Genomic DNA, 19,973 nt, shown 5'->3' on the forward strand with positions numbered 1-19,973 from the left:
GGCTGGATTTGACCCACAGGTGGACATTTGAAGTCCCTCTGCAGCAGCCTCACGGGTGGCTGTCCATACTTCGCTTAAATTCCTCTAAGCCATAGGAAACTCGCCACCTCTCAAAGTCACCAAATCCATTTAAGGGAAGCTAAAATAGCTAGAAAGCACTTCTTTATTTGAACTAGAATTTGCCTACTGCATCTTATTACTGAGGAATTACTTTAAGAACTGGTTTAAAATCATCTTAAGAACCGATTTAAATTTCTAGAAATATTCTGTGATGGAAATCATTCTCCATTACCTATTCCCCAGCCTGGTAGCCATGTTGTAAACTTTTCTTAGTGTGTTGGAGTCATTATGAAAATAAATTATTGTACTGCACCGTAACGCAAGGAACCCTCAGGAGCTACTGGGGTTTGTAAAGCTATTTGCTTTTGTACAAAGTGTTCCCACACTGCAATGCTCCATGAATTCTTATTTCTTTTTTCAGTATTTCTACCTGATCCTTTATTATAAGGATGTTATCCGTGTGCTCTTCTCATTGTTGCCTGTGTGCCTACTGAAGCAGTGTGCCTCCCTCTCCTAATTAAATGCTTCTAATCTTCCCTGGACTTAAACTAGCTCGCAGAGAGAAAACTGACTCCAGGAGCCCTGGGGCCTTTGGTATTTGATTTGAGTACTTTCATCAGTGAAATATTTAAACCACCTGGAGACTCTCCACCCCACCCAGGGTAGGTAGGTTTTTGAGTAAAGGTAAACTACCATTTGTGTCATTTACCGATTATAAATCCCTTGAGGGAGCTGACTTTCTTTCTCAACTTTGTGCCTTAGATCCCAATCCAGTGCTTCACGGGCAGTGAGAGTTCCATAAATATTTCTGAAAGAATAAAAGAATAAGAGGTTTGAGGGTAGTGCTGAGTTGATTTGCTTCAGCACATCTCAATTCTTAGTGGAGGTTTTTAGTGTTTGCTTTATTAACACTAAGACGAGGATTATTAAATAATGTGCTTTAGAAACCAAAGGAAATCAACCCTCAGGGATACAATTTGATGTACATAGAGATAGGTGACTCCCAGTATTCTGCCTGTTCCTGCAGACCCAACACTGGCTCCCAGCAAACCTGCATCTGTGGGATTTAGGTAACGTGACAGGATGCGTCGGGCTGGCTGCCAGACTAAACTCAGGCCCCACGGACCGAGCCGCTGTGTGGAAGTGGGCTCATCTCATAGTTCCGGATGTTGGGAGGAAACAGTGAGCTTTAACTAATTACACCTCGCACCACCCCCAGGAGGCAGGTAGTGATTACCCGCGTACTTGGCTGAAGTAACTCAGAATGTCTTAATAATCACTTAATAGAATCTTATCAAGAGGAGCAAATTGCATTAAATGGGCAAATGAAGTTGACTGTGAGAAGCAGAGTTAGGAAATAAAATGCTCTGGGGGGTTTTATGTGGGAGAAATTCAATTAGCACCTTTTCAAAAGAGTCGGCCCCATGGCTTTTTCACATCCCTCACGGTGCCTATGGCGGGGCTGTGCCCTGAGTAAATATTTTCTCAATCGATGGGAAAGAAATTTTAGGTAAAAAATGAAGGATGTGAAAAGATAGTGGGGGCGAGGGGGAGGCAGACAGACGTAGAAGCCAACATTACAATCCCACTTAGAAGCAAATAGCAAAATGATTTCATTCTGAAACTACTGTGACAACATTTCCAATAATGACTCATTTCTTTCTTATTTTATTCTTAAGCAAAGTGGCCATCGTCATGTAATAAACACAAAATGCCAAACAGATTTTGTGTGTGGTGGGGTAGATGTGTCCTCCACTTGTCCAAATTTGGGAACCCTCGTGCTGAGAGAGCCAAGCCTGGGTGTCCAGGCAGCAAGATAACAACAAGCTTGGCAAAAAGCGTTTGCAGGTGGATTGAGGGACAGGGAGACACACCAAGAAATACAGGTGGAATTTTGTGTCACACCTAAAGGTAAGGAGACATCCTGGAAGCTGCCAGGGGACACTTGTGACACTGACGGTGGGTGGGTGAGGTAAAAGAAGGGGTGGACTGTACTGGGGTGAAATGATTCTGGGGGGCATGTGGTCACTGTCAGGAATGCGCGGTGACTCATGCCTGTGATGCTAGCACTCTGGGAGGCCGAGGTGGGAGGATCGCTTGAGGTCAGGAATTTGAGACTAACCTCGGCAAGAGCAAGACCCCTTCTTTACTAAAAATTGAAAAAAATTAGCCAGGCACGGTGGTGCAAGCCTGCAATCCCAGCTACTCGGGAGGGTGAGGCTGGAGGATCGCTTGAGCCCAGGAGTTTGAGGTTGGTGTGAGCTATGATGATGCCACTGCACTCTAGCTGTAGGGGACAAGAGTGAGACTCAGGGGGGCGGGGGAAGATATGTGCTTTTAAAGAAAGCCAGAGGGAGGCAGGAAGGCATGCACAAAATCCAGACTGCATGTCTGTGATACACAAATCCAACATGCAAGGAGCAGGGGAATGGGGCGTAGGGAGGCCAGCACTAGGCACAGGGGAGTTGGGGCAGTCAGATTCCAGGGACAGGCCAACACAGCACAGACAGAGAAGGTGTGCACCTGAGATTCCAACTGGACCAAAAGCAAAGGAACAATAAAAACTGCACTTGGGAAATAGCACAAATACGTGTGTATATGTACAGATGTATATATTAATACATCCATATATATTTATATATGGTATGTGTTCACACACACGACCACATACCAAATTTCTCTTAAAAAAAAAACAACCTGCGGAGAAATGAGTAGAAAGAGGGTAAAGTGAGGGAACTCTTCTTTTTTTCATATATAGTTCCAGGATACGTGACTTTTTTCTTGTATAAGAAACATACATCAGATAAAACAACTACCACATATTTATTATTTTTAAAAACAAAATGGGGGTGTGGGTAGAAGCACATGCCATTAACCAAGAGGCCCCAGGGCTTTGGTCTCTGCTGGGAGAAATTGCCTCCATTTTTATCTGAGGGACAAGATGCCCCTAAAGCTGTCTGATAGCGTTTAGGAGAGGACTGGGATCTACTTTTCTCACCGTGTACAGAAATTTTGCCCCAGCCTTCCTCCAGGGTTAGCTCTATAAATATTAGAAGCCTTTCTGTAACCATTGTTTGCCTGCATTTCCTTTACTCAACACTCGCTTCCATTTACTTCCATTTGCCTACCGCAGCGATGGTGTCCTGCGTTGGCAGCGCCACTAAATCACCCTCATTTCCCGGTCCTGAGACGCCGGCGGCGCCCTGGCCATCGCAGCCTAATGGCATCTTCTGCGGCTTGTATCTTTCTCCTGTCAGCGATGCACAGACCTCGGGGATGCATTTTAGCGTGATTCTAATTGAGCGAGAACGTTCTGTTTTTCTGTCTTGTAGGGATGACTAATGAGAGAAAACAAGCAGGTGCGATGAGCAATCAGGGTCACTTTCCTCGCCGAGGACCAGCAGCAGCGGGAACAAGACGGAGCAGGCTTTTTCAGCATTAGCCAAAGACGTGAGTTGTCTGATGCGGCTCCCAGGCCAGTGCTGATTCTCCCCATAGCGGCTCCTCAGTAATAACATAATGGGTTTCCTAAACCTAGTAAGGGGGTGCTTGGATGTGAATCATCGACTCTTCCAGAATGCATTCTGTCTCTCAGCAGCACAGAATCCTGCTGGCTCCCTGGGGAATTTTAATAACATGTCATTTAACAAATTAGAAGGTGAAGCAAATTAAATACAGTAAATCAAAGCAAAGCTTGAGAAACAAAGTAGAAGCAAGCAGGCCTTTTCAAAGCATACAGATTTGAAAATGTAAGGTTTCCAAATGGTTAGCAAAAAAGGGAAAATTACAGCAGCAACTCCTAAAGGCTGTCTAGCTAGAGGCCACATGCTTTCAAATGTCCTGCTCTGTGGTGGGAAATGTTTGAGGGCAGTATTTGGATTTTATTATATTGAGGAGATGAATACAGAAACAAGCTTAGTAACAGCGGCCTAATGCCTGAGATCTCTGGGAAGGAACAGATGCTTTGGGTGACGCTGCCTGACCACTTGGTGTCGCTGTTGTTCCGCTGCTGGATTCCGTGGGGCGCGCGCGCGCTCTCTCCCTTTCTCTCTCGCCCTCCCCCCGCCACTGGTGAAAGAAGTCCTCCCTTCTCAAGGAGATGCTCTTTCTGTGAGCCGCCCTAACATGCATTTATTCAAAATGTATTTATAGTGTCTACCATGTGCCAGAACCCATATGAGTCTCTGGGGATAGGCTGGTGAACAGTCTGTGGAGCTCATAGTCTAGCAAGGCAGACAAGTAAACAAATGAAATAATTACACGCTGTGATTAGGTCTATGAAGGAAAAGATCAGGACGACAGTCTTTATAGAAGGTGAGCAGGGAAGACCCTTCTGATGAGCTCTTGGGCTGAGACGTGAAGGATTAAAAAGGAGCGTGCCCCCAGAAGGGATGGAGGAAGAATATACCAAGCAGAGGGACAAAAAGGCCCGCATGGCTGCCACACAGTGGGAGAAGAGGGGTATGACCAGAGCCTGTAGGGACCAGATCATGCAGAAACCTTTAGGCCATGGTCAGACTTCAGTTCAGATTTTATTCTTAGAGCAAAGGGAAGCCTATGAAGAGTTTAAGCAGTAGAGTGAGGTTATTCAACTTAAACAGTTTGTTTTCCACACTGTATTGTTGCTCTCACTTTATCATCTGTTGTTTTAGATATATGTAAACATTTCAAAAACGCATATTCAGTATTATAAAAATTTAATATTTTTATGCAGCTATGGTTTTTCATAATACAGACTATTGGCTATAAAGCTTAACAAAACCGTGTAGGTGGGGCAGAGTTCAAAAAGCTTGAGAGAAGCAGGCAAAAAATATATGGTGAGAGAGCACTGCCACTCCTCATGGCACTTCTCACACTAGGTGGTCATTACTCTCTCACTTGTCTTTTGCCCCACGCAACTCTGGGATCCAGAGGATGGACTGTCTCGCCCATCTGAGTAGCCACAGTGATTAGCATAGGAACACAGTAGACTCTTAATAAGTGTTGTATGGAAGGATGGAAGGATGGACGGATGCAAGGATGGATGGAAGGGCCAGGCGCGGTGGCTCACGCCTGTAATCCTAGCTCTCTGGGAGGCCGAGGCGGGCGGATTGTTTGAGCTCAGGAGTTCGAGACCAGCCTGAGCAAGAGCGAGACCCTGTCTCTACTAAAAATAGAAAGAAATTAATCGGACAACTAAAAATATATAGAAAAAACTAGCCGGGCATGGTGGCACATGCCTGTAGTCCCAGCTACTCAGGAGGCTGAGGCAGGAGGATCGCTTGAGCCCAGGAGTTTGAGGTTGCTGTGAGCTAAGATAACGCCACGGCACTCTAGTCCAGGCAACACAGTGAGACTCTCTCAAAAAAAAAAAAAAAAAAAAAAAAAAAGGATGGATGGAAGGATGGATGGATGGATGAAGAGGTGGGCAGGAAGAAGGTAAAAGGTGTGGAAATTCCAATGCTGGATAAGTGAGTCTTCTACAGAATTTTTGTGACACTTTCTCAAAGATAAATAATTTTCACCTTTCAGGTTCAGTAGGCCCTCCATATCCATGGGTTTCACATCCATGGATTCAAACAACCTTGGATCAAAAGTTTTTTAAAAAAATAAAAAAAAATACAATGATAAAAATAATACAAATAAAATACACCACAGGCTGGGAGCGGTGCCTCATGTCTGTAATCCTAGCACTCTGGGAGGCCGAGGCAGGAGAATCACTTGAGCTCAGGAGTTCAAGACCAGCCTGAGAAAGTGAGACGCCCATCTCTACAAAAAATAGAAAAATTATCTGGGCATAGTGGCACACACCTGTAGTCCCAGCTATCTGGGAGGCTGAGGCAGGAGGATCGCTTGAGCCCAGGAGTTTGAGGTTGCTGTGAGCTATGATGATGCCACTGTACTCTAACCATGGTGACAGAGCAACAATCTGTATCCAAAAAATAAAAAACAAAAATACAACACAGTATAGCAACTATATACATAGCATTTACATTGTATTTGATATTATAAGTAATCTAGAGATTATTTACAGTGTACAGGAGGGTGTGCATAGGTTATATGCAAATAGTAGGCCATCTTATATAAGGGACTTGAGGAGCTGTGCATTTTAGTATCTGCAGGGGAGGTCCTGGAACTAATTTACCATGGATACTGAGGAATGACTGAATAAGACAAAACATTCTCTGGCCTCTTTGTATATGTCCCAAATATTTATTGAGCACCTAATATGTGCAAGCCACTGTGTCAGACACAGGCATACAAAAATAAGACATCACAGTCCTCATGCTACTTACAGTCAATAAAGGAAATAAGCCCGAAGCCTAATTAATCCATAGTTTAGGTAGTGTTATGTACACAAAGCAGGGTGTAAATTAAGTGCTGTAAGGGTTGAAAATAAAGGAAGACTTTCAACTGTAAGAGTCAAGGAAAGTTTTATGACAGTGACAGTTAAGTTTCAACTCAAAGGATGGGAGGTTTCCTCCTGGGATGGCAGAGCTCTGTGAGCCTCCACTCAGCGCTGGAAGTGATGGCTTGCCCCTGAGCACACTGTGCTACAGGAGAAAGAATGCAAAGCTCTGTCCTATCCCTAGTCCCCATTTTGTGAGCCCGGGGTCTTGCCACCCCAGTGCATCCAGACGGGCCAGCACCCCAGACCACAAGCTGCAGGGCCACAGTTGATGAGTATGTTCTGGGCATGGATCTGACCACAACATTCCTGAACCTTCCAAGCAGTCTTTGTGGCTTCCTGTTAGAGTCTTTAGTTTGGGGTCGTTTCTCTAACGCAGTATTTTTCCAACTACAGATCACAGTCCATTAGAGACTCAGGTTATCAATGTAGTAGATGGGACCAGCATTTGAAAAAATGGAATAGAACAGAATAGAAATAATTAAGGTGTATTGCATATTCAGAGAAAACTTTTAAGTTAAGCATAATGTGTGAACAGTGGCAGCCCTGCCGGGTCATCCTTCTCAGAGGGGCTCCAGGGGACAAACTTCCTGGACAGAGTATTGGTACCCTACTCCCATGGCAATTCTAAGCTTTCATAAAATTGAGGAGAGAGAGCTCCAAATTTAAACTTAGATCTCCTCTAAAGCCCACGACTATGTCATTTCATGCCATAATTTAGTGGAATATATTTTTGTGTCAAACATAAACTTTTTTTAAAAATAGATGTCTTTTGTGGAGCGGCACTAAAATAGTCTCAATTCTCCATCTTCCGCGTGTGTGCACACGTCCTCGCAGGGCTGACCACAGAAGCTTTATGTCAACGCTCTGAGTAATGCGCCCTGTCAGGCAGGAAAATACAAGTCAAAGTACCACGAAAGGTTTGTGCCAAGAAGTCACCCAGAGCCTCACAAAGCCCTGGAGCCTTTTAAAGTGCCTCCAGGTGATTTTGTTAGAACTGTTTGCAAATATGTGACTTTTGCCACTCACGGATTTTAGTGGGATTCCATAAACCACTGTTTTCCTCTTCACTAATGTTTCGTAGAAGCCTTTGCATTATTGGTGGAATTTAGGGCATGCCTCGAATTCTCACCTCCACATGTAGGTTGGGAAACCATGGCAGCACGATTATACAACCAAGTTATGCGTAGCTTGTCATGAGTTGATTTGTTCTTTTATTCAGTTAGGGATCCGTTGACAGTCAAGCATGGTCTCTGCCTCAGTTCAAGTTGCATCGAGCATGCAGCAAGTCACCGTGACATTCTTGCTTTAGGGGACGGAACTATGAAGAACAATACATCTGGGAAAGAAGAATGAGCCTCAACCTTTCCTAAACAGACACAGACATTTCAGTGATTATATATCGCAGCATCCGCAGTGCAGGTGGTATGCGGCTACTGTAAAGCAGTTGCCCCTCCTTTACGTAAGATCCAAACCAATGTCAAGAATTAACGAGCACAAGCGCCTACGTGCTGTCTGGAACACGTCAGGGGAATTTGGAACGCGGCGAGGCTTGGGCGAGTGTGTGCAGAAATGCCTCCAAGTCCCTCGGCCCCCTGTAATCCTGACATTGCTCCCACACGTTGCAGGCGGCTTGCGGCCAGTAAGAATCTGAAGGGAAAGAGTCGGGGTTCATCTGCACTCTATCAGTGGCGGTTGTCAGGCAGTGGCAACCAACAAGTGACAAGCGGGTGAAGTGTATTCAGATGAACAATTAGTCACCTCTTTACGCTTTCAGATTTCCTAGATGTTATTGATTCCTGATACACCAGCCGTCATGTTCGATGCTGTAGCTCCTGTTTAACAGCCTTCCCTGGAGAAGGGAAGGGTGTGACCTCATGTAGCTATAAGTAGAGTGGCCCACAAGGACTGTGTTATAAGCACTCACTGTGGGTCAGGTCCAGGGCTAGAGGGCTGGGGAAATCCACAGATGCCTGGCCGTATCAACATGTCTTGAAGACCATGACCCCACCATGAGCCACGGCCACCTCTATTCCAAGACTCCTGAATCTTTCTGTAGGAGATTCAACGAACAGTTTAGTTCAAATCCTTGGATCTTAACAAACTCTGGTGCCGCTGAGCTCGGTCACGGAGGACCCCTGGCCCAACTGCTATCTGTCCACCATCGCCAGAGTTCTCAGGAGCAGAGTCAGCCTAGAGATGACCTACTCTTGTGTGACTGGCTCCAGTCTCCGTTTGGATCATCTGGTTGTGTCAGAAGCTGGTCTCAGCAGGAAGGGTGACCTGACTCACTCATTCTACGCCATCTTGCATCCAACCGAGTGGCTGGGAAAAGTGAGTGTGAGAGGCGAGGAGGTCTGTGTCCTGCCTCACATAAGGAAATGCTTGTGTGTCACTCACTGAACGGGGAGAATTGCCTATGTGAACATTCTGGAAATTACCTAGTGGAGCTGACCTGCCTGGCAGCAGCCTTGTCCATGACTGTGACTAACCCACAAATTTACATTATCCTTACCTCAGTAAAGTCGAAACATTTCTGTTTTGGGAGGCCCAGGTGGGTGGATCACTCGTGACCAGGAGTTTGAAACCAGCGTGGGCCACATTGTGACCCCATCTCTACAAAACAAAACAAAACAAAACAAAAAAACTTCCAAAAAACCTCATTTCTGTTAAAAAATGTAAGCTGGATGAATAAAAACTGGGTGAACAAAAGCTGGATGAATCGAAAACAATTGGATGTTTGCAATGTGTGGTGGGGGTTAATGTGTAGATGCTCATTTTAACTCTTCTTTGAGATGCAGCCTTTCAAGTCTACTGTTTAAATTTAGGGTAAGTTATTGCAGGACCCAGTGACTAGGAGAAAGGGTGGGGCTGGAGCAGCACTGGGATTTCAAGCCTTGGTGGTGACTAGAGGACGTCATAAAGGCCTGCTTCACTTTTACCAGCCGGGGGCAAAGGTGGGGTGTTTCCTGTGTAAGCACCAAGAATGCACCGAGAACGCACACTCACCCTTTTTCCTTTTCTCTTCGCATTGTCAGCACTGTATAGACAAAGAGGTGCTTGTGAGGAACCTCAGCCTTTGTTTCAGGGGCCCTAGCCAAGTGTCTCCTCCCAGTGTCCTGGCCTCTCAGCCCTCGGTGGGGCTGGGCCTACAGATGGCACTACTGACTAGTAGGCTCTAGGGTCAGGGCTCCCCGGGGCAGGCTGCAGGGCTGGGGTCGGGGGAGGCAGGCAGGGACCCACCCGTGCCAGACTCATGAGAGTTGCACACGAACCTGGCAGACTTCCGGGCTCCACTCTAGACGTGCTGACGAGGATCCGGAGGGAGGCGGGCGGTCTGGGGCGCCCAGTGGCACCTGCACGCTGCTTGCCTCAGGCTCAGCCCAGATGATTCTTGTTCCAACAGAAATTTGAAAAACATTCCCTGGTGCCAATCACAACCCTGGCGGCACATCAGAGTCAATTGGGGAGCTTTGAAAAATACCTATCACAGACAGGTGGGTAAGAATTTCTTCCGTGACATGAGAATGTAATCGCCCTCCAGGTGATTCTAATTTGTAGAGGGTTGAGAAATGAGCAACTCGTTAAAACAAACAAAAACAGTTCTCCAGGTAACTTAGAAAATAAGTCCCTGTGACACCTTACAGCCTGTCCTGTCCCCCGAGGCAGGTGTGCGACAGGGCCCTGGGCTCCTATCGACAGTAAGTGGGACCAAACAAGGGATTGCGGGACAAAACCATAGGATTCTGCTATGGTTTGAGCATTTGTCCCCTCCAAAACTCAGGCTGAAATTTAATCCCCAGTGCGGCAGTGTGAGAGGCGGGGCCTTACGCTCTGCGCTCACGAATGCATTCATCCACTCATGGGTCAATGGATTACTGTGTTTCCGTGAGAGTGGCCCCGGGGGCTGTGTAAGGACAAGAAAAGAGACCTGAGCCAGCACACTCAGCACCTCGCCATGTGATGCCCCACGAGGCCTGCAGACTCTGCAGAAAGTCCCCACCAGCAAGAAGACCCCCACCAGAGGCAGCCCCTCAACCTCGGACTTCTCAGCCTCCAGAACTGTAAGAAAAAAAATTCCTTTTCTTTATAAATTACCCAGTTTCAGTTATTCTGCTCTAAGCAACAGAAAACAGACGAAGCCAGGTGGGGATGAGGAATGAGGTCAGGTGCTGCTGACACCTTCCCCAGGATGTACTTTCTGTACGTTCTACCAGCAGGGATCAGCTGACCCAATCGCTACCCCCACAGTTCCTTCTATTAGGTAGGAAAACGGGAGTGAATCATTATAGTCCTCACTCCCCGTCTCTTAAAGCACTTTTATTTCCATGATCTCACTTAGTCTCTGTAATAACCCTGTGAAGAAAGTGGGGCATGGATTTTACTCTCATTCCATAGAGGAAGATGTAAGACTTGGGGAGACTAGCTTGCTTATGACCACGTAACTGGAAGGCAGTGGAACCAGGACTTGATCTGGTTGACTAAGTAAAGTTTGTTTCCTTGTAAATTACCCTGTTTCGGGTATTTTATTATGGGCAAGAGAAGACAGACTAAGACAGATTCCTTATGGGAGTGTCTGGTTACCTCAGGTCTGGGTAGGGCTTTCCCAGCTACAAGGGTATCCTCACCTGTGGTAGAGGAGCCCCGGCAAGGGCCCCAACTTCTTCACGTGCCTGTGGAGTGAGGGCACCAGCGAGAACCAAGCTCTGGGAACATGTGTAAACTCAACTTTGATAATGACATTGGGATACAGACTTGACTTTAATTGAAGTAACTTTTTTCTTCTGTCTTTTCTGCCTGGAGTCAAATACAGAAATAAATGCTTTTCGTATAAGGAAAATAAAAATAATCTGATTTTGAAAGAAAGTAATTAAGTGTAAGTGGTAACCATAAACTGTCCATCTCAAAGAGATTCATTTTTCAAACTATTACCTTTGATATTGCAAACCCTGATATTATAATAAAAAATTCGTAGAATCCAGCATTGATTGGTTTACATGAGGTGCTTCTATAATACAGTTTCTTCAGTGTGTCCATAGTTGTTACCCAGAGAATATTTTTGAGCACTGACTAAATGCTAGGCACTATCCCAGTATGGGAATATAAAATGAACAAGAAAAGATCTTAGCTCTAAGGGGAATGGGGAATGTAGGTAAATACACATACAAGTAAACACAAAGCAAGATGACGTTAGCACTTACAATGAATAAATATTGGGCGCTACTAGAGTGGAAGGAACCTACATAAATGCCTGTCTGAACCAGCCATTTGAGCTGGGTTTTGAAGAGTGGGTAGGAGTTTCCCGTCAGGCACTCCAGGCAGAGAAAGTGGTACATGTGGGAAGTATGGATGGACAGGTCACTGTGGGAAAACTGCATTCACTTTCTTTTTTTTTTTTTTTTTTTGAGACAGAGTCTCACTATGTTGCCCGGGCTAGAGTGCTATGGCATCATCCTAGCTCACAGCAACCTCAAACTCCTGGGCTCAAGCCATCCTCCTGCCTCAGCCTCCAGAGTAGCTGGGACTACAGGCATGCGCCACCACGCCCGGCTAGTTTTTTCTATATATTTTCAGTTGTCCAATTAATTTCTTTCTATTTTTAGTAGAGACGGGGTCTCGCTCTTGCTCAAGCTGGTTTCGAACTCCTGAGCTCAAACAATCCGCCCGCCTCGGCCTCCCAGAGAGCTAGGATTACAGGCGTGAGCCATCGCGCCCGGCCAACTTTCTATTACTATTATAGAAGATTACCATAAACTTAGCACCGTAAAGCACAAATTTAGCATCTTACAGTTTTAGAGGTCAGAAGTCCAACATGAGCTAAAATCAAGGTATTGGCAGGGCTGCATTATTTTCTGGACGCTCTAGGGGAGAATCTGTTTCTTTGCCTTTTTCAGCTCCTCAAGGCTACCGCATTCCTTGGCTCATGGCCCCTTCCTGCTTTTTCAAAACCAGCTATGAAAGGTCAAGTCTTTCTTGTGTTCTATCTCTCCCTGATCCTTCTCCCATTATGGTGTCTCTTTGACCCCAACCAGAAAAGGGTCTCTGCTTTTAATGACTTATGTGATTAGACTGGGCCCACCCGAATAATCCAGGATCATCTCCCTTTTTCAAGGTCCATAACCTCAGCCACATCTGCAAAGTCTCTTTTGTCATGTAAGGTGACATAGTCACAGCTTTTGGGAATAAGGATGTGGACATCTTGGTGTCCACTATTCTGCTTATCAGACTATGCATCAGTTTGCTGGGTGACTTCTATGTGCCAGCGTGATTAGAAAGGATGAGTTGTAGCCAAATCATAAAAGGCCCTTCAATGTCAGGCTAAGGAGTATTCAATCTATCCTGTGGGTGACCAAGAGCCACTGAAGATTTTGAGGCCAGAGTTTCCTTCTTAGAGATGCCTTTGGCAATACTGGCCCATCATGAGAATCAATGGCGCCCTTGTTACTGAGACTGCCATGAAGGCTTGGAGAGTCTGATTCAGTAGGCTCAAGTGAGCACCCAGGAACGTGTTTATGGTCATTCAGCTTAAAATATACCACTAGAGAATACAACAAGGCCAGGGGTAGGGAGACCAGCAAGGAGACTGTGCCATTGGTCCAGGTAGGAACTAGTGGAAGCATACAGTAAAGCAGGAAACAGCCCTATGCGTGGAGAGAAGTGGGCAGATTTTAGTAACACTGAGGAAAATTTGCCAGAACTATTGGTGATCTATTGAATGCAGCCCCGTGTGGTGGAAAATGCATGTGCTTTAGAATCAGACAGATGTGGGTTCAAATCCTGGCCCCAACTGCCACCTACTAGCAGGTGAATCTTGAGGAAATAATGTCTCTGAACCTCAGGCTCTTTGGCCATAAAGTGAGGCTAATAATACAAATTTTTCAGGATTTGTGAGGGTTAGCAATAATATATCTAAGATGTCTAGAATGTAATAGGTACTCAAAAAATGATTGCTACTATAATTTATTGTTATGGTCGTGGTTGATGTTATATGGATGTAAAGAGTGATGGTAGGAGACAGGACAGAAGATAAAAGAATGAGGGTGACTCTCCAAATTTTGGGCTTGTTTCTTGGGTTGGAAACTTGAACTCGTATGACCAAAAGGGTAAAAGGGCATTTTGCCCAGGTACAAAATATAGGAGGGAGAAGAGCAAGGTGGGAGTGAAAGGGGTTGAGTTTCCACTTTGAACAAGTTGAACTGGAGGTGAGGGTGGAACTCATGGGTGCAGTGTCCAGAAAGCAGTAAGATACATAGATTTGGAGTCAGGGAAAAAACAATCTGGATAAGAGCTATCACAGTTTTCCATGAATCTGAAAACTTTTAAAAGGTGTCTTTGAAGATGAGCTGTGAAACCATAGGAATCAAAAGAACTATCAATTCACCAAAACCTTTTTACTGTTTATATCACCTGTGTATTGTAATAAAGCACGAGTCACTACAATGTTCCAGTAACACTGTCCCAGGGTAACAATACCCTGACAATTGAAAAGCGTGCTTAGAGAACCCCAAGATCCTAAACATTCCTTTTGAGCCATCGCAGAGCTTATTTATGATTCTACCAGTTTCCTGGAAGCAGGGTCTTGAAGATGTTAATAGGCGGGGCTGTATTTCCTCTGGGACCATTGGCGGGAGCCTGAGTCCAGGTCTCTGCTTCCTGCTCTGTCACTTCATTCCTTTATTGCTTTGTTAACGCAATACTGGACTGTCCTCGTAAAAGCATTCCCTGCATCTTTGCTGTGCCCTCTTTGGGGTCTGCTAATGTGACTCTGCTTCGTGCTGGAGCTTGAAAGTGTCCAGTTCCTTCTGTCTGTGGGTTACTGGACTTGGGGTGGGAGGGTCAGTGTAGTGTTTCTTACTAGCCCCTGCTGACCTCAGGAGGAAGAGCTGGTGCTCCTGGGTCCACCCGGTCTCCCACGCACGTTGATTGTGGGACTTGTCTTTCACATCCATGCCTTTCCTTCCCTACTTGAAGCTTCCATAGTCTAGGACTTAAAACCTGGATCACGTAACAAATGGCCTTATTTACTGCCCTTTCCAGTCTCTCTGGCCCTCCACCAGAGGAGTCCAGAACTGGGGGTCGGGATTCCTGGGGGATAAGTCCCTGTCCCCCCACCTAAGCTGGGCAACCAGAAATGAGACACTTACCCTTTCTGTACAGCAAGTTGTGCTCATTTGATATTTTCATTTTATTACTTTAAATACAAAATGCCTTGTTCAAATGAAATCTGAAGTGGAAGCCCAGAATGTGAAACAGGCAATAAGGCAAGGTCCTCTAGGGAAGCGGGAGCATAGTCCCAGGGCCTCTTCTCTTGCCCCGACTCAGCCAAGCCCCTGGAGCAGCCCTGGGCATCCTTACAGCGAGCTCTCCTGGTCTCCACTTCTGAATTCTGTTTATTACATCACTCTATTCTTGAACCTTTCCATTGCTTTTCATGGCCCAAAGATAGTGTCTGAATTCATTAATCTTCCATTTAGGGCTCCCCGAAGTCTGATTCAAACTGAGCTCTCTGACTTTAAATTCTATGATGCCCGCCACAGCAACCCTCTGGCCTAATGCCTGCCGCTAAATCATACCTAGATTTTCCTGTCTTTGCACTCAGCTCTTCAGCCTGGTTTGTACCCTGTGTTAGTTTTCTGTTGCTGCCGTAACAATTACCATAAACGTAGTGGCTTAAAAACACAAATTTATTAGCTTATGGTTCTGGAGGTCAAAAGTCCGAATGGCCTCACAAGGCTAAAATTTAGGTGTCAGCGGGGCTGCTTTCCCTTCCAGAGGCTCCACGGGAGACCCTGTTTCCTGCCTTTTCCAGCTCCTAAGTCAGCCCCCGTCCTCCATCTTCCAAGCCAGCGCCATTGCATCTCTCTGTGCCTCTCTTCTGCAGTCACATCTAATCGGACACTCCTTGTCTGGCTCCCTCTTCCACTTTTAAGGACCCTTGTGATTACATCGGGCCCACCCAGATAATCCAGGCTAAGCTCCCCACGTCAAGATCCTTAACTTAATCCCATCTGTAAAGTCACCTGCCATAATCACAGGTGCCAGGGTTTAGGACAAGCCTAGGGGCCAGTATTCCGTCTACCACACGCTCCAATACCCATTAACGCAAATCATGTGTATGAGCAGCAGACTTCACTGCAGGGTGGGGAAGACTGCAGGACAGGAGGGATTCTTCATTGCAACCACACAAACTACTTCACACCGACTCTCAGACATCATCCTTTTGGCCATCCCACTACTGGGGGTGGTTCCCTGGCCATTTCACTCCATGTAGCATCCTAGCCTCATTCTACCCCTCCTGCCCTCCTCCAACTCCTTCCTCCTTTTGGCCTCTCCATTTCCTCCTCACCTCTTTCTTGGGGGGTAGGCACTGAGAACTCCCGATTTGTCTCACTCTGTTATGCAAAAAACTGAAAACTTTCTCCAATCCCTGCTTCCAAACTCAGCTCCCAGGAAAGGGCTCAGTTGAAAAGATGGCCTTTTATTTAATGAGAACCATCCTTAGAAAGTGATTGTGGTTTTAAATCCCAATATTTTCTTCCATTGTAGTCAAATGATAACATGTTGACTCGCCCATGGACATGGTGCCTCTACCGTATTAGTGCCACATTTGTACATGTGCTCTTCTTTCGACAAAGATACCCCAGGAAAATGTCTCAGAGATATAGCTGGCTGAGGCAAAAGAATGGAAAGTTTTCCCTTTTCATAATCTAAGAGATTGATGCTCACATGAGTGATGAGCCTAGATAAAAATGTAGAATTTTTAAAGATTAGCAAAAAGCTCTAAGTCCCATCACTCCATGATAGTCCAGTACTAACCCTTACTAGACAATTGGAACTTTGAGGTTTGAGACCACTTTTTGTTCAATGTCACGTCCCCAGCACCCTAGCAGAGTATTTGCACAAAACAGATCCTTAACACATTCTGATTGATATAATTAAAAAATACAGTGTAAGAATCTATTGTTTATAAATATAGATACATACATTTCCCCCTTTCAAATGTAGTCTTCTTTTTCTAACTCAGAAGGGAGATTGCCCTCTCCTTACCTTCTGGCATATTCAGAAGTGGACTGTGTTTCTTACTGCCGGCAAGACTTGGTGTTAAGGGAGTTGAGTAATACAATAGACAAAAGCTGTCCACAGGGGATATTGGAGTGGAACATCGGTGTAATGGAAGAAGTGTTTTAAAGCCACTAATTAGTATTAACATCTGCACAAAACAAGCTTTCACACCATGAACCAAAAGGATTTACAGCAGACTATTAATTTTCATTCTGTTTCAGAGTCAAAGATCCTTATTTTCAATAGTGATCCACTCACAGACGTGAGCTACAAAAATACCAATCTGCAACTCTCAAAGAATAGAGGAGACAACTGAAAATTAATTCTCACTCTTGTAATTCAGTATACCATTTACATTTTGTTTCATATGGTTGGCAAATAGAACCCTTTTCCCATGTACAGGTTTTAAGCAAAATTTGAAGCTTTTCTTTCTATAGTGGGGCCTACCAGGATAGTCTCTGTGGGCATGTAGAGAGTTCTGTGCCTCTGACGGCAAGATGTGCAGTGATCCAGAGGGCTCTGCTCGGTGGGCAGGAAAGCTTTCACTCCTCGGCTTAACTAACTCACCATTACTTGTGCTGACAGGGAAAGGGCAAAGCACGGGTAAAGGTCCCAACCTCATAAAGTAAATTAGTCTCATGGTGCTATAGACCGAATGTTTGTGCCACCCAAAATTCACATGTTGAAATCTAATCCCCAGTGAGATGGTTTTGGGAGATGGGACTTTGGGAGGTGACGTTGGGCACATTACCTGCTTCTGCCAATCCTGCTGTCTGGCATCTTAGGTTCCTGCAGTCCTCCTCTGCCTAGCCCCTTGGGGATTTCAACAGTAGAACTTTCTGTCTGCAACCACCTCCAGTCCTGGCGGTGCCAGTGCAAGAACTCTAGCAGGAGGTGGTGGGGGATGGAGTCTGGTGGCCCCAGTTCTGGTCTTAACCTCTGACTTTATGCTATAAACCATAAGTTAAAATCTGAAATTTCCCTGGCCCCAGACTCCATTCAGGGAGTTCAACATCTACCTCCTCTCTACGATGACTCAGCTCCAAGATGGAGCCAACCCTCTAGATGAGAATGTCCCAACACCAGGTTATATCTGAATGTTTAGGCCAATTTGTGTATTGAAATATTCCTCTGCTCCTTTGGTGGAACTGTGACAAATCCCCATGAGAACTGTGTATGTCTGAAAGATTCATTCATGGTGTCGTGTGAAGCTGTGGTTTGTTCATTTTCATTCCTGTTTAGCGTTCCATAGTGTGAATATACCACAATTCATCCATTCTTCAGGTGATGGTACATTTGGCTTGTTTCAATTTGGAGCTATTACAAATAATGCTGCTCTGAGAATTTTTGCACCTGCCATTGGACTTACCGAGTTAAATGCTTGTGATGTGTCTGGATGTGGAGGTGCTGGCTTATAGGACATATGTATATTAAGCTTTTGTAGATATATACTGTCAGAATTTTCTAAAGTGATTTAACCAATTTTAAAACTCTCATGAGAAACATATGAGAGCTTCTGTGCCCTCAACCAACATTCAGAATTGGCAGAATTAAATTTTTGCCGATCTGGAAAGTGTGTGGTTTTTACAGTGGTTTTAATGTTCACTTCCCTGATGAATTGAACGTTTTCATATGCTCATTGGCCATTGGGATTTCCTTTTACATGAAGGGATCATTCAAGGTTTTTTTGTCCATTTTTCTAATTAAGTTGAATTGATTCTTTATGTATTTTTAATTCTTTATGTATACTAGTCCTTTGTTGGTTTTGTGTTGCAAATATTTCCTCCCATTTTGTGGCTTGTTTTTTCACTCTTTATGGTAACTTTTAATGAATAGGATTTCTTGATTTTAATGTAGTCTGTGTCAGTGCTTCTCAAACTATCTGCAGTAAACACTTTTTTGTTTTTTAATTTTCAACGAGTCACAGACTGACATTTTTGTGAAATACAATAAAAACAAATTAACATAAAATTAAATTTAAAATGTCTTTAATTCTCTTATATGTAAATATTTTATAACAATAAAGACATAAAATATTTAAAGGCATAAAATATTAAAATATATACTGACAATATGTATCTGTCAGTATAATAAAGACATTAAAATAATTATATGTAAGAGGAATAAAGATTCATTTAAAAGAAGAAGAAAGAGAATTTAAGGGATGTAAATGTTCCAAAACCAGGTGAGTGGTTTCAAGCTCTCATAAGTCCCTTTGTCATTCCCTTTGTCCACACTGTAACCCCAAGACCTGTGGGCACACTTCCCTGGCCTGGCTGCCACAGAGGTGGTCCAGATTATTGTCAGTCAGGGTAAAGCTAGTCCATTAAGTCCATCAACCACCTGTACTGGTTTGGCCTCCTTTTGGGCTCTCCCATCAATAGCAGCTCAGTCACTAGTGGGACGGGGCCTGGCCACTACTGTCACTCAAGACTCCCGCCATGGCTCTCCTTTACTTGGGCTAAAAGAAGTTGTAAAACCTTGAAGTCCACGACAGTTCTCAGCAGATTTTGGCCGTGTGGTGATTTCAATCTTAAGCAGGATAGTGTGATAGTGATTGTAAACATGCGTCCTCCTGAGAGGAAGGAAGAGATGGAACAGGAAGGTTTTACTGCCTCAGGGATCCCGCCTTTATCCCTTCCTCGTCTTCCTTAATGGGCTCCCGGTGAGAGAATGTGTTTCTCAGGCAGTTGTAAAGAGAACATTGGAGTGTAGACGCAATTATTGTCAAAATTAAGCCAATCTTTCTACTACCTCCACTCCCTAAGCACTGGCCCGGAGAATCGTAATGTATGCAGTCATTTCCCATAACCATGACAAATAACTACTATGTGGACAACATTATTTGGGTTGTAAAATAAAATTCCAGAGAGAACATAAGGAGCTATTTCTTCATGGCTCAAGAAAAGGCACTAAGGCCCAAGAGGCTTAAATAATGTCCTTCAATCAACAGTGATTTTTTAAATAACTTTTTATTGTGGAATAAAACAAAAACACAAAAAGTATATAGCTTAGTGAAGTATTATCAGCCAAATGTCCTTGTAATCACCACCCAGATCAAGGGAAAAGAACTCTGCCAGCCACTCCAGGAACCCCTCCATGTGCTCTGACTGAAAACTAGTCATCGCTTCCTCCCTCTCCCATTGCAGTTATTATCATTATTAACGCTCAAATCACTCCTGACTAGCAGGAACCTCTTCAAGTTGGCGCCAAGTTGTTCTGACGTGACCCTATAGTCTTTGACCCCTTCCTTGCTACCTGGAATGGTATGTTCCAGGTTCATCTTATACATTTCCTACCCCATACCTGAAATCAGCCACTTCTCCAAAAACAAGAAGCCCTAGTTTCTTTTAATGGGAAATATTATTTCAAGAACACAATATGGGCACTAGGGCTGTTCATGGGTACCCGGGTTGGTCATTGTGTCTGGAACTTTTCAGGGATAGATATAGTTAAACACACA

Source organism: Propithecus coquereli, unplaced genomic scaffold (assembly GCF_000956105.1).
Source record: "Propithecus coquereli isolate 6110/MARCELLA unplaced genomic scaffold, Pcoq_1.0 Scaffold7, whole genome shotgun sequence".
Classification (NCBI taxonomy): Eukaryota; Metazoa; Chordata; class Mammalia; order Primates; family Indriidae; genus Propithecus; species Propithecus coquereli.